This window comes from Neovison vison, chromosome 2 (genome assembly GCF_020171115.1).
Source record: "Neovison vison isolate M4711 chromosome 2, ASM_NN_V1, whole genome shotgun sequence".
Classification (NCBI taxonomy): Eukaryota; Metazoa; Chordata; class Mammalia; order Carnivora; family Mustelidae; genus Neogale; species Neogale vison.
Genome location: NC_058092.1, coordinates 51,154,397 through 51,167,042, shown reverse-complemented (window position 1 = coordinate 51,167,042; position 12,646 = coordinate 51,154,397). Strand labels below are relative to the sequence as shown.

General features: G+C 46.0%; 1 pseudogene; it reads right to left on the bottom strand.

The window, feature by feature from the left end:
• Positions 1 to 7,788: 7,788 nt before the first annotated feature.
• On the bottom strand, positions 7,789 to 11,965 carry LOC122899127 (annotated as a pseudogene).
• Positions 11,966 to 12,646: the final 681 nt, after the last annotated feature.

Here is a 12,646-nt window from a genome sequence, read left to right as displayed (position 1 = left end):
GTTTTTTTTTCTGGGTGTTTTTTGTTTGTTTGTTTGTTTGTTTGTTTGTTTTAGTGTGGGAAGGGCAGAGGGACAAAGAGAGAGAGAATCTTAAGCAGGCTCCATGCCCAGCACAGAGCCTGACTCGGGGCTTGATCTCAAAACACTGAGATCACAACCTGAGCAAAATCAAGAGTCAGACACTTAACCAACTCAGCTACCCAGGCGCTCCTTCCACAAATATTTCTAGAATGCCTACTGTGTACAGGCACTGGGCTTACATTAGAGATATCACAGTTGAGGCTTCCACTTGGCCATCTACTTAGGAAGATGGAATGGTGAGAAGGAAGCACAGAATCATACAGGGGTACCAATAAGGGGTACCAGAGCTGGTCTTGAGAATTCAAGGAAGGCTTTCTAAAGGAAAAGGTATCTGAACTGAAAATTTAAAGACTAGTGGATGTTTGCCAAAAAAGGATGAGAAGGGAGAGGTAAGGAGAGGCAAGAGTGTGCTGGTAGAAAGCAGGATTGCCAAGGCTGAATGTTGGGACAGCAGGTATTTGGGGACCTTCACTCAGTTCAGTAGGACTTCCATGTAGAGTCTGAGTAAGATGCTGGGATCAAAGAGTGGATTCAGAAGAGATAAGACCACAGTACATGAGGACGGATGATGAGGAACCTAAAGAAGCTTTGTTCCAAAGGCAATGGCAAACGACTGAAAAACAGACTGACAACCAAGAAATTGTCAACCCTCATTGAGCACATATTTTTTAGGAACCTACTCTCATCCAAGTACTGTGTTTGGGGCTGGGCAAATACTGCCCATACTTGCCCATACTGATGGGCAAGTTTGACACAGAACTCAGTTCTCAGGAAAGAGAAACAAACCCATCGTTCTGATGCAAGATGATAGGTCTGGCAACTGGGAAAGTACGAGGTGCCATAGGGACACGTGGGTGGGGACCCTCAGCCTAGTCTCAGGGTGGGAAGGAGGTCTAAGGCGGCCTCTTGGAGTAGTGAAGCCATCTGAAGGATAGGGAGGTATAGCCATGCCAAGAAGAGCAAAGGAAGAAGCATGCATAAAGCCTCAAGAGAGAAGACAGATCTGGAGCATTAAAAGAACTTTCAATGTTCTTAGAGTAGAAAAAAACAAAGAATTGCAAGACGAGGCCAGAGAAAAAGCCACTGTACCAAGTTTAACCTTGAAGGAAGGAGGAACTAGGAATGTGGGACATGACACTCAGATCTCCATTTTAGAAACGGCACTTCAGTTTGGGGGGCATGGGTGACAACTGTTCAGCAGACATCCATGGCCTACCTATTATAGGTGCTATTGTAGAGAAGACTGACACTGGCTGAAGACTGTGCCACGGGATGAGTAATGGGCATCTGAATCGTGCTATGGAGACCGCCTCTGCCAGCGTGAGTCAGGGAAGCCTCACAGAGGCTTTCTGCTAAGCTGTACGAGTGTGTAGGAGTGCGCCCGGGCATGCTAGACAGAACAGCGGCTCTAAAGATGTGGTGTAGAAAGAGCATGGCCTGTCTGGACACTGGAGAGAACTCTAGAATCACTTGATCACATTGTGGAGGTGCCCAAATAGGAGATTTGAGAAGGTCTGTAGACACATCTCATTGTATCTTTGAGATTAGATATTTTGACTTGAGACTATAGCTTGAGGGGGAATCCCAGACTCCTTTGAGAATCTGAAGCTCTCTTCAGAAAAATGCGCATGTGTGAAAAATGCGCATGTCAGTTCAGGGATTCAGAAATCTGCAGCTAAAATCCCTCTGCTACAAGCAGTGGGGAACCGGGTGATCAGATCTGCACTGGTGAATGATCCTGGGGTGGGGCTGAAGAGAGCCTGGAGGCAAAAAGATCAGTTAGATAGTTCTGGGTAGACACTGGGTCTGAAGCTGTGAAGGCCCAGGCCATGATGGCATCATGGGGAGAAAGAATCAGGCCCTATGGAAAAGGCATCAGGAGTGAGGATATGCCAGGATGTCAGGACCAACTGGATGGTGGACAGGAGTCAAAAATGAGTGACAGGAAAATAATGGTGCCATTGTCCCCAGTATCCACTCTTCCCTTTCTCCTTAGCAATAAATCCTCAACTTGGAGCTGGACAACCTGTCACCCAGAATACGCTATCTCCCAGCCTCCCTTGCAGCTTGATGTGGTCATGTATCTTAAGTTCCGGCTACTGAGAGGTGAGCAAAGTGATGTGCACACACTCTGGCCCCTGCATTTACAGGGAAGGGAAATGCATTTCCCCCTTCCCACTGGCAGGACGGTGGTAGTAATTCATCTGGATCCATAAAGAAGAGGTCAATGCCCTAGGGGTCATAGAATAGAAAGTCATAAAGAGCTCAGTCCCCAACACTGAAAAGCCATCAGATCTGCTCTGGACTATTTCCCCCCCTTTGTTTGTGATCGTGAAATAATCCTCTTACTTGTTTAAGCCATTGTACATTTGGGTCTCTGTTGCAGTAGGAACTGGACAGATGCACTCAGTATCCCATGATAGGCTCAAAGGTCTAATGCTATGGGTAGTGGATTTCAAGGAGGAAGACCTGGGAAGGCTTTTGGAAGGAGCATCCTTTCGATGGCTAGATATAATGTGTATCTCTTCACAGTACAGGTCCCGGTTCCATACCGACAGTGAAATCATCCGGCCCACACAGCCTTGCAGAAGGTGAGGTCTTGGGGGACAGCAGGAGATTCTTGAACACAAACTCTGTATCACAAGGTGGCTAGTCCTTAAGCAAGACGTGCTTATGAAGTGGCCTGGCATGGACTAGTGAATTTTCTAAGAAATCTGAATACAGAAACATGCAGTTTCAGGCAAGAGCATGAAAGAGTGGGTCATGGTTAGAGAGTGAGAGAGAGAAGCCATGAGGTGGAATGAGGCATAAGGAGAGACCATCTGCATGCACAGAAGTCAAAACAGGTTCAAACTATGAGCCACCAAGAGCTATGGGCTGAGGAAAGATGAAGAATGAAGACAAGGGAAGCCTATCGGATACATACCTACAGACTGCCTGCCAGGCCCTCGTTTCCTAAGACCCTCCCCTTCCCCACCCCATTGTGCATCCACAGAACTGTAGCAAGAGCTACTGAATTCCTACAAGAAAAACTGGCTCCTGGCCACCGAAGGATGGACATGGGATACTACCTGGGCCAATCAGGACTTTAAAGAATTTTGGAGCTAGGATTTGGGTGATTCAGTCTCCTGGGTGTCTGGGTTATAACTTGTAGATCTCAGAAGCTACTAGTGCCCAGATTCAGCCCAGTGGGTTGAGGAGCAGAAGTGACTCTTCAGCTAGAAAGACTGAAGCAGACTTCCTGCTGGAAGCAGCAACTGCTGCCCCTTCCCGAAGACCCCAGTAGATACCCACACTTCAATGCCATGACGACCCTACTGGTTTTCTTGACCCCATCTCCTCTCCAGCCTTTGTAGCATGGTGTCTGAGCTCTCTTGGGTGTCGAATCCCAGCTGGACCACTTGGCCACTCAGGCTCTTAATCTGTAAACTGGGCAACACTGTTCCTCCTCTGTTCTTGTAAGTGGTTATTAGATAAAGTATCTGCACAGTGCTTGGCCCCTATGGCAGAACTCAGTATAGGGTAGAGTACATCCCCTTCCCCTGGCCACTTGATCCTTTTCTCCTAGACCTGGCCTCATAAAAATGGCAGCTTGCCTTCACAAATTACTTAGAACCACCCAGGCGTCAGTCTGAGGAGTGTTACATGAATCATTTATTCTTCAAAATAATCCTATGTAGGTATTAATATTATTCCTTTTGTTCATATGAAGAAACTAAAGCACAGAGAGGTGAAATCACTCATCCAGGAGTGCTTGCTTGGCTCAGTCGTTTGCCTCTGACTTGATTTCAGCTCAGGTCATGATCTCAGGGTCCTGGCATGGAGCCCTATGTCGGGCTCCCTGCTTAGTGGAGAGTCTGCCGGAGATTCTCTCTTTTTCCCTCTGCTTCTTCCCCTGCTAACACTTATGCGCTCTCTCTCTCTCTCTAATAAATCAATCCTTAAAAAGAAATACTCCATGGGGTGCCTGAGTGGCTCAGTGGGTTAAGCCTCTGCTTTCAGCTCAGGTCATGGTCCCAGGGTACTGGGATCAAGCCCCGCATCAGGCTCTCTGCTCAGCAGGGAGCCTGCTCCCCCCACCTCCACCTGCCTCTCTGCCCACTTGTGATCTCTCTCTCTGTTAAATAAATCTTAAGGGACGCCTGGGTGGCGCAGTTGGTTGGACAACTGCCTTCGGCTCAGGGCGTGATCCTGGAGTCCCGGGATCGAGTCCCACATCGGGCTCCCAGCTCCATGGGGAGTCTGCTTCGCTCTCTGACCTTCTCCTCGCTCATGCTCTCTCTCACTGTCTCTCTCTCTCAAATAAATAAATAAAATCTTTAAAAAAAAAAATAAATAAATCTTAAAATCTTAAGTTTTTATATATAGCTATATAAAATCTTAAAAACAAACAAACAAAAAACCCACTCCATCCAAGGCTGCACAGCTAGTAAAGAGGAGATCTGGGATTTCAAGCCAGGAGTTCTGGCTCTGGAACTCTTTTTGCTTCCTTGCCAGTGACCCAGGCTGGGGAGGGGTGCCCAGCAGCAGGAGGTGGACACTGCAGAGGAAACAAAGCTGCTTCAGAGAGCCAGTGTTTAGTCAGTGGCTGACCTGCAGGTCTTCCTGGGTCACCCCAGGACAAAGGAGACAAATTGGCAGAGTGTCTGGGACTAGAACAGCTCAGGGGGGCGGTGGGGGGAGGGCTGGCCTCCCGTGTACTCAGAAGCACTCAGACCTGCCTTCTGTGCAGGGTGCAGAGGGACTGAACCCCACATTGACTGAACTGTCCTTTAGTAGGTAATTCCTTACAGTTCCAGATCTATTCCTTCACCTGCCCTCATCCTAGAGAGAGATGGGTCTGGACCAGAGGGAGCCTGGCCAGTGTCTGAGGGGGGTCCCACCTGCTCTCCTCTCTACCCCAGCTCCACTTCCTATACCCCGTCCTGCTTCCATGTTCAGTGAAGTCCTGGTAGCAACTCGGGGCCTTTGCTTTGAAACTTACAGAACCATTCCACTGTTCAGTGGAGGACAGGAGAGACTTCTCCAATCTTTCGTTGCCTTAGAAGTGAGAAATTTCCATTCTTCTCCAGAAAGGAAAATGAAGGTAGAAACTACATCCTCTCTTCCATTATCCCAGTAGTTAGATCCAGAGCAGGACTGGGACAAAGCTCAGACTCTGTCTCTGTTCTGGCCGCCTATAGAGAGGGCTCACGCTCTTGTCTGCCACGCTTTACTGGCTCAGAGAGGCGAGCCTGGCTCCGGCGGGGACTGAAGTTCGGAACACCAATTCTCATGTGTGTTTGTTGTGGGGGGGTCCCCCACATCCAAGCAATTCTTGGACACCCTGCTGGTATCCTCCCGTTCAGTTCAACTCTGACACCATGTCCCCAAAGAGAGCATCAGATTCCACAGGTAAGAGCTCAGTCCTCCAAGACTGCCCCCTCCCCACTTCGCATGCCTGTGCTTCCTGCGCACTCACTATAGACTAGAGGTTCCAATGGCCCCCTCTTTGGGTGCAGTGAATTTGCTAGGGCAGCTCCCAGAACTCGGAGAAACATCTTATTTATTGTATTGTTGCCAGTGACCAAGGCACAAGCGCCCCTGGCTCCAGAGGCCCCAAAGGACAGAGTCTGGCCACAATCCAAAGGCAAAGAGACAAGTGGTGGTGCAACAGGAAAGGAGTTTATTTCAGTGAGGCCAGCACTGGAAAGAGAGTGGACTAATGTCCCAAGAACTGTCTTCAAGGTGCTGAGAATACTTCTAAGTTCATATAGGAAAAACGTGGAACAAAGACTGGTGGGTACATGCACCTAAGCAGCAAAGGTCAGGTTGATCACTGGCAAGACGTCAATCACAGAGGGTCTTGCTGGCATCAAAGCTGTCATTATTGCCTGGGGAGTAGTTTCAGTGCCCATCACAGGACATTTTGCCTGTTGGGTCCCTTGCTGGAGTGAACAGATAAACTGGAGGGAAAAACAAAAGTGATGAAGAACAGGCTGAAGGCAAATGGAGCCAGTCAGGGCAATGACAGGGTGGGTCCTTCTCCAAATCCCCACTGTCAAGTCACTGTCAAGTCACCATTCCATTTCAATGGAAGGAGAAGGGAGGATGGTCATTTCTTCCGCAAACTACTTCCTGCTGACTGGGGATGACGCAGAAATATTGGAATGACAGACTTTGACAGGTAAGAGAACTTTGTTTCTTGAGTTCCTCCTGAGATGGACAGCAAAGAGATACTTAAGATATCATATTGACGGGGGGGACGGGGTCACTGAATGACAAGGCATTAAGAAGGGCATGTGATATAATGAGCATGGGGTGTTATATACAACTAATGAATCACTGAACTCTACCTCTGAAACTAATAATGTATGTTAATTAACTGAATTTAAATAAAAAAAAAAAAAGATCTCCTATGGGAGTTGTCATCCACTCAAACGGTTTTGAGTCCTGCCAAGAGTCATTGTCTGGAGTTGCCTTCCTAATGCAATGTGATGAGTCCACAGCTGGACACCTGCACGTTTTAGAAGAGTAGGAGTAGTGAGAAGCATATCGTAAGGACCTGTCCATTTTTCAGTTAACTCAACTCCTGGTTCTTGGTTATTCCAAGCCTTTAGGACCCAGTCTTCTGGCTGGAAAGTGTGCAGTGGCTCCTCAGGAAATGGTTTAGTTTTAGAAAAGACAAACTCATGGACAGATGTCAAAATTTGACTCAGTCGCTAAACATATTATTTAATTCCATTTTCATGTTTTAAGTAGGGGCAAATACCCCCTTCTCAAGTCTAAAATGGTTTCCATATATAATTTCATAAGGGCTTCAATAGAGCCCTGCTTCTAGGGGCCAACCTTCCACAGAGGAGGGCAACGGAAGTGCCGTTTCCAAAGTCAGGCCAGTCTCTTGACACGTTTTAGCCAGGGCTTTCTTTAAAGTATGGTTCATCTTTTGTTTAACTGTTGATGGGAGAGGGGGGAGGGGTTCCTAAACACAAATTGTTTAAGAAGCACTGTTGTACCAATGTCATCGCACACATCACAATGCATTTTATCTTTTTAAATCTCTCTTCCCAATTAAGCTATGGACTAAGGGCAAGCAGGGAGACTTTGTATTTCTTCAGCTTTTAATTCTCCTTGCCTAGCTTCTGACTTGACAATGAGTAGATAACAATAAATTGAATTAATGCGCAGGCCCCGGCTGGATCACCTAGGACCTGGGACCCTGTATGTTGAATGTTAAGACCAAGGACAAATCCCCCTTGTCCAAAGTCAGAATAAGTTCTAGAACTTGGGGAGAGGCTAAGATGAGAGATGAGATTGTTACATGCTGCCTTCTCCAAAGTACCACCAGAACAACAGGTTGATAAGACATGGCTGAGTTCCTTCTCTCGGGAAGACTCAGTCTTCCTAGCATCGGAAAGAGGGGAGAGCAAAGTAGGGAATCCTAGGAGGTTCTGGAGTCTGGGTGAAGGCAGTTCAGCACTTTTTTAGTCAAGGATTTGATGAGGATTTGGTTAAGGATCACAATATAATAGCTTAAGTTTGGTGCCCACAGCAAGGGGATCAAAGGTCTTGCGAATTAAATTTGTCATTTGGTATTTTCTGCTATTTCAAGTTATTTCAACTTTTATCTTCTGGGTCCGTTTCCTGAAATAGTCAATTTCCATTGCTGAAGATGGAACAGGAGAGTCGTGTGAATGCCAAGAGTGGCTGTGTGCACGGAGATGGTGGTCAGCTCTCGGGAGTAAGGAGGCCCAACTGAGGGGGGAGAGAGCTGGCGACGTTCAGAGCTGATGGGCCCAGACCCCTATAAGTTTCTCCTCAAGACGCAACAGGAAACTCCCGTCCCTCCTAACACAATAACGCCATCTGCTCAGCTAACATTGATTTCTAGTCAGTGGTCTTATGGGAAGCTATTTGGTCGTTCTTCTCTACTTCCCCTCTTCCTCTGACACCGGTTTAGCCTTAACTCAATTACTAGGCTAGAAAAAGTGCTTAAAATCTTTTCATCCAGAGCCTACCATGGTTTGTATGAGCATTTCCATGGGGCTACTCACATATGACCGCACCCGTGACCTTCTCAACGCCCTCCTGGTCCAGGGGCAGTCTGGAAGTAAGAGGCCTGCCTGCAGCTTCCAAAGTGATTACTCTGCAGCAGACATCAGGCCAAATGAGCCAGCCCAGCGGGGGTGTATGCTGATGCACATTACAAAGGTCAAGCAATGCGGGGAGCATCCAGCTTCTGCTTGGGAGACATGGCCGCATCTGGCCCAGACAAGAAGACCTAATCTAATTTCTAAACAGGAAGAACATAACTCCCTGGGATAGAACAGGCCTGATTTGCCTAGAAACTCAAGGGCAGTGGGAGGTGGGGGATGGCTAACATTTACTGAGGACCTGAAGAGCATTTTTTTTAACACAGCATTTTATGGAGAAGCTTAGCATATCCAGAATCTTTGAAAACTGGTCATATTTTCACTAACTGCGGTGGAGAAGGACCAAAACAGAGGCAGTCTCTTCTGTTTAAAGGAAATTTGTAGCAAACTTTCTGAAATGAAGGAAGCATTCCCTGTTTTTATTTTGATCCAGCTGACTGCTCCTTGACAGTCTATCACCCAAAAGAAGGTAACAGTCGGTATTTTCCACCAGAGGCGTGCTACCCAGTGAGGCGAGGTGAGATCTGACCTCCTGGTCTCAGCCACATCAACATCCTCTCACCTCATTTGTTAATTGTGAATAGAAGAAAAAGATGTGAAAGAGCGAAGAGCCCATTCTTTCTGGAACCTACATCCCATCAAGTGCTGCTCTGTAACACTCACTCATTCATTTAGAATTGGGAATGAGGGGTTACTTTAAGAAAAAAAATTATTTGGGGCACCTGGCTGGCTTAGTGAGTAGAGTTTGCAACTGTTGACCTCAGGGTTGAGAGTTCAAATCTCACGTTGGGCAGTGTTTACTTTTAAAAAAAATGTAGACTTGGGATGCCTGGGTGGCGCAGTTGGTTAAGCATCTGCCTTCAGCTCAGGTCATGATCCAAGAGTCCTGGGATCAAGCCCCTCCCCCCAATCCACATCCAGCTCCCTGCTCAGTGGGAAGTCTGTTTCTCCCTTTCCTGCTCCCCCTGCCTCTCCATCTCTGACAAATATATAAATAAACTCTTTTAAAAACTAAACATATAAAGATTATGTTAAAAAGTCTCTTTTAAAAACAACATAGAGGGGCACCTGGGTGGCTCAGTGGTTAAAGACTCTGCCTTCGGCTTGGATCATGATCCCAGGGTCCTGGAATCGAGCCCTCCATCAGGCTCCCTGCTCAGCAGGGAGCCTGCTTCCTCCTCTCTCTGCCTACTTGTGATCTCTCTGTCAAATAAATAAATAAAATCTTAAAAAAAAAAGGGAGAAGAGAAAAAATAAAAACAACATAGACTTGGGAATGAGGGACGTATTCTATTATTCCTCCACACACTACAGATTTGGTTTCTGGCTTCTAGGATTTTTTTTTGTTTATTTTTGTTTTTCTTTAAAATGGAAAGTTGAGGGGCACCTGGGTGGCCCAGTCATTAAGCATCTGCCTTCAGCTCAGTTCATGGGGATCGAACCCCACATGGGGCTCTCTGCTCGGTGGGGAGCCTGCTTCCCCCTCTTTCTGCCTGCCTCTCTGCCTGCTTATGATCTCTGTCAAATAAATAAATAAAATCTTTTTAAAAAAATAAATAAATAAAAATAAATAAATAAAATGGAAAGTTGATTTGCTTAGTACACCAAATAGGAAGTAAGCACTGTTGTGACAAATACACAGAAGTATGCAAACCGACATAAAACAGTAATTTAGTTTAAATGAAAGACAATCTTTTTAAATGTTATGAAAATATATTCCCCAGAATCTTTTCTTCAGCTAATTTAACTATACATTTAATAAAATGCAGGATAAAGGATTAAATGAAGTTAGCTTGTGTGTTTTAAAAACAAAAATCTGGGCGCCTGGGTGGCTCAGTGGGTTAAGCCGCTGCCTTCGGCTCAGGTCATGATCTCAGGGTCCTGGGATCGAGTCCCGCATCAGGCTCTCTGCTCAGCAGGGAGCCTGCTTCCTCCTCTCTCTCTCTGCCTGCCTCTCTGCCTACTTGTGATCTCTCTCTGTCAAATAAATAAATAAAATCTTTAAAAAAAAAAACAAAAATCCAACTCTATCAATCCATGACAGTTAAATACTGTAATTTCCCAAATAAAGGCAAAACAAGAGAAAGGAGTTAGTGGCCTTTTCTGCTTAACAGTCCAGAGGAAAATGGTTACTACAAATATAGCAGGCAAACTGTTAACCCTGACCGATCTAGAACATAGTATTGTACTGAATTTCAGTCTCAAATTGTGCTAAATGCTTATTATCATTAGGATGGCCCATTTTGGTCCATGATATGGTTAAATGCCAAGACAGATGCCCATTTGTTACAGAAATACATAGATTAAATTAAATTTGATATTCTTCTGTTAAAAAAAAAAAAGAAGAAGAAGCTGGGTCTATTTCCACACAGAAAGGCAGCTTTTTCCCAGGAGGAATTTACAGGAAGTAGTTTGCACCAGGTAATATGTGGCTGTCTACCACAACGTGCTGGGTCAAACTGAGGGAAGGAATATTTTAAAGTGTCATCTAATTCCATGATAGCACCCTGGTTCCCACAACATTAACAGTAAGTAACTGGGTGCACTTTCCAAAATGGTAACCACTGGGTGCCTGGGTGGCTCAGTCATTAAGCATCTGCCTTCAGCTCAGGTCATGATCCCAGGGATCAAGACCCATGTCAGGCTCCCTTCTCAGCGGGAAGCCTGCTTCTCCCTCTCCCATTCCCCCAGCTTATGTTCCCTCTCTTGCTGTGTCTCTTCCTGTAAAATAAATAAAATCTTTAAAAAACAAAAAAAAAAGGTAACCACATTCTTTTTTTTTCTTTTTAAAGATTTTATTTATTTATTTGACAGAGAGAGATCACAAGTAGGCAGAGAGGCAGGCAGAGAGAGAGAGGAGGAAGCAGGCTCCCTGCTGAGCAGAGAGCCCGATGTGGGACTCGATCCCAGGACCCTGAGATCATGACCTGAGCCAAAGGCAGTGGCTTTAACCCACTGCGCCACCCAGGCACCCAGGTAACCACATTCTGATCATGACACCAATTGTATTCTCCGATGACAAGCTGGTGAGCTCAAGAAACCAGTGTGAGACCACGGGCATGGTCAAATGTTTCACAAATGTCTTGTCCAAACATAGAGCCAGTTCTAGGTGGTGAACTATCCTATCCCACCAACCACGATCACCTGATCTGCCCACTACAGATCACACACTGGGCCCTTCCTGTGGAACTTCTTGTAAATGATTCAAGGCTCCTCTATGATCCAGTGTATCTAGGAAGGGAAAGAGTCCACCATGAAGGTTGAATATCTGTCCATCTACTAGTGCCATAAGTGGAGGATAGTCAAATAGATCTGTAAAATATTTCCACACTTTGGCATTTCCATGCTTTCACAGAGATTCATCATAAAAGCCATATACTTGGGTAACTCATCGACTCTCATGGTTTCCTCCCAATATTGTAATGCATTCTAGGTAACACACCTTTAAGACCACAAGGAGAGTCACAGTCTCCAGTAAGGATAGCTTATGTCTACACTGTCCCCCATAGATAGATAGTTTGTACCTGGTGATTTTCCACCAATTCTAAAGAGTTCCATGAGATCATGGAATTGACCATGCACATCTCCATGCAGGGGAATGAGACAATGAACCTCTTGCACTTCTGATTCTTTTGTTAAAATTTCCTTAGCCTTTCTGCACAGCACTGCACATCGTTCTCATTAAGCTCTTTATCATCGTTCAGCTGCTCAGCCCCCTGGTGCAGCTTCTTGGGGAACACCTAGTTGTCCATGGCAGCTAGATTCCCTTCCCCACTGCCTCCTTCCCCCTTCAAGCCCTGGGTACCACTCCCTTCTCCAGCTGCTGCCAGCTCCCTGGCAGTGGACCCCTTGTACCACCCAAGGCCAGCCTGGAGGAGGCTGCGTGACGGGCAAAGGAGTAGGTGAAGAATGCAGCAGGTTAGGTGGCATTCCAGAGTGAAGCAAGGATCTTCAGCAAATCATCCGCAGGGTGCTAACTGCCTGCTACCCTCACAGCCTCTCCCTCAGGCTCCCCTTTTTCTGAGCAAATGCCAGGACCAGCATTTCATCCTCTAGCCAACACAAACATGAAAAGATGCTCAATATCACGTACCATCGGGGAAATGCAAAGCAAAACTATAATAAGTTATCATCTCACACCTCTCAGAATGGCTAAAATCAACTTAAGAAACAAGCATTGGGTAGGATGTGGAGAAAGAGGAACCCTCCCTCACTGTTGGTGGGAGTGCAAACTGGTGTGGCCACCATGGTAAACCGTATGGAGGTTCCTCAAAAGATTAAAAAGAGAACTACCTTAAGATCCAGTAAATGTACTACTGGATATTTACCTAAAAAATACAAAAACATGAATTCAAAAAGACACAAATGCCCTTATGTTTACAGCGGTATTATTTACAATAGCCAAATTATGGAAGCAGCCCAAGTATCCATCA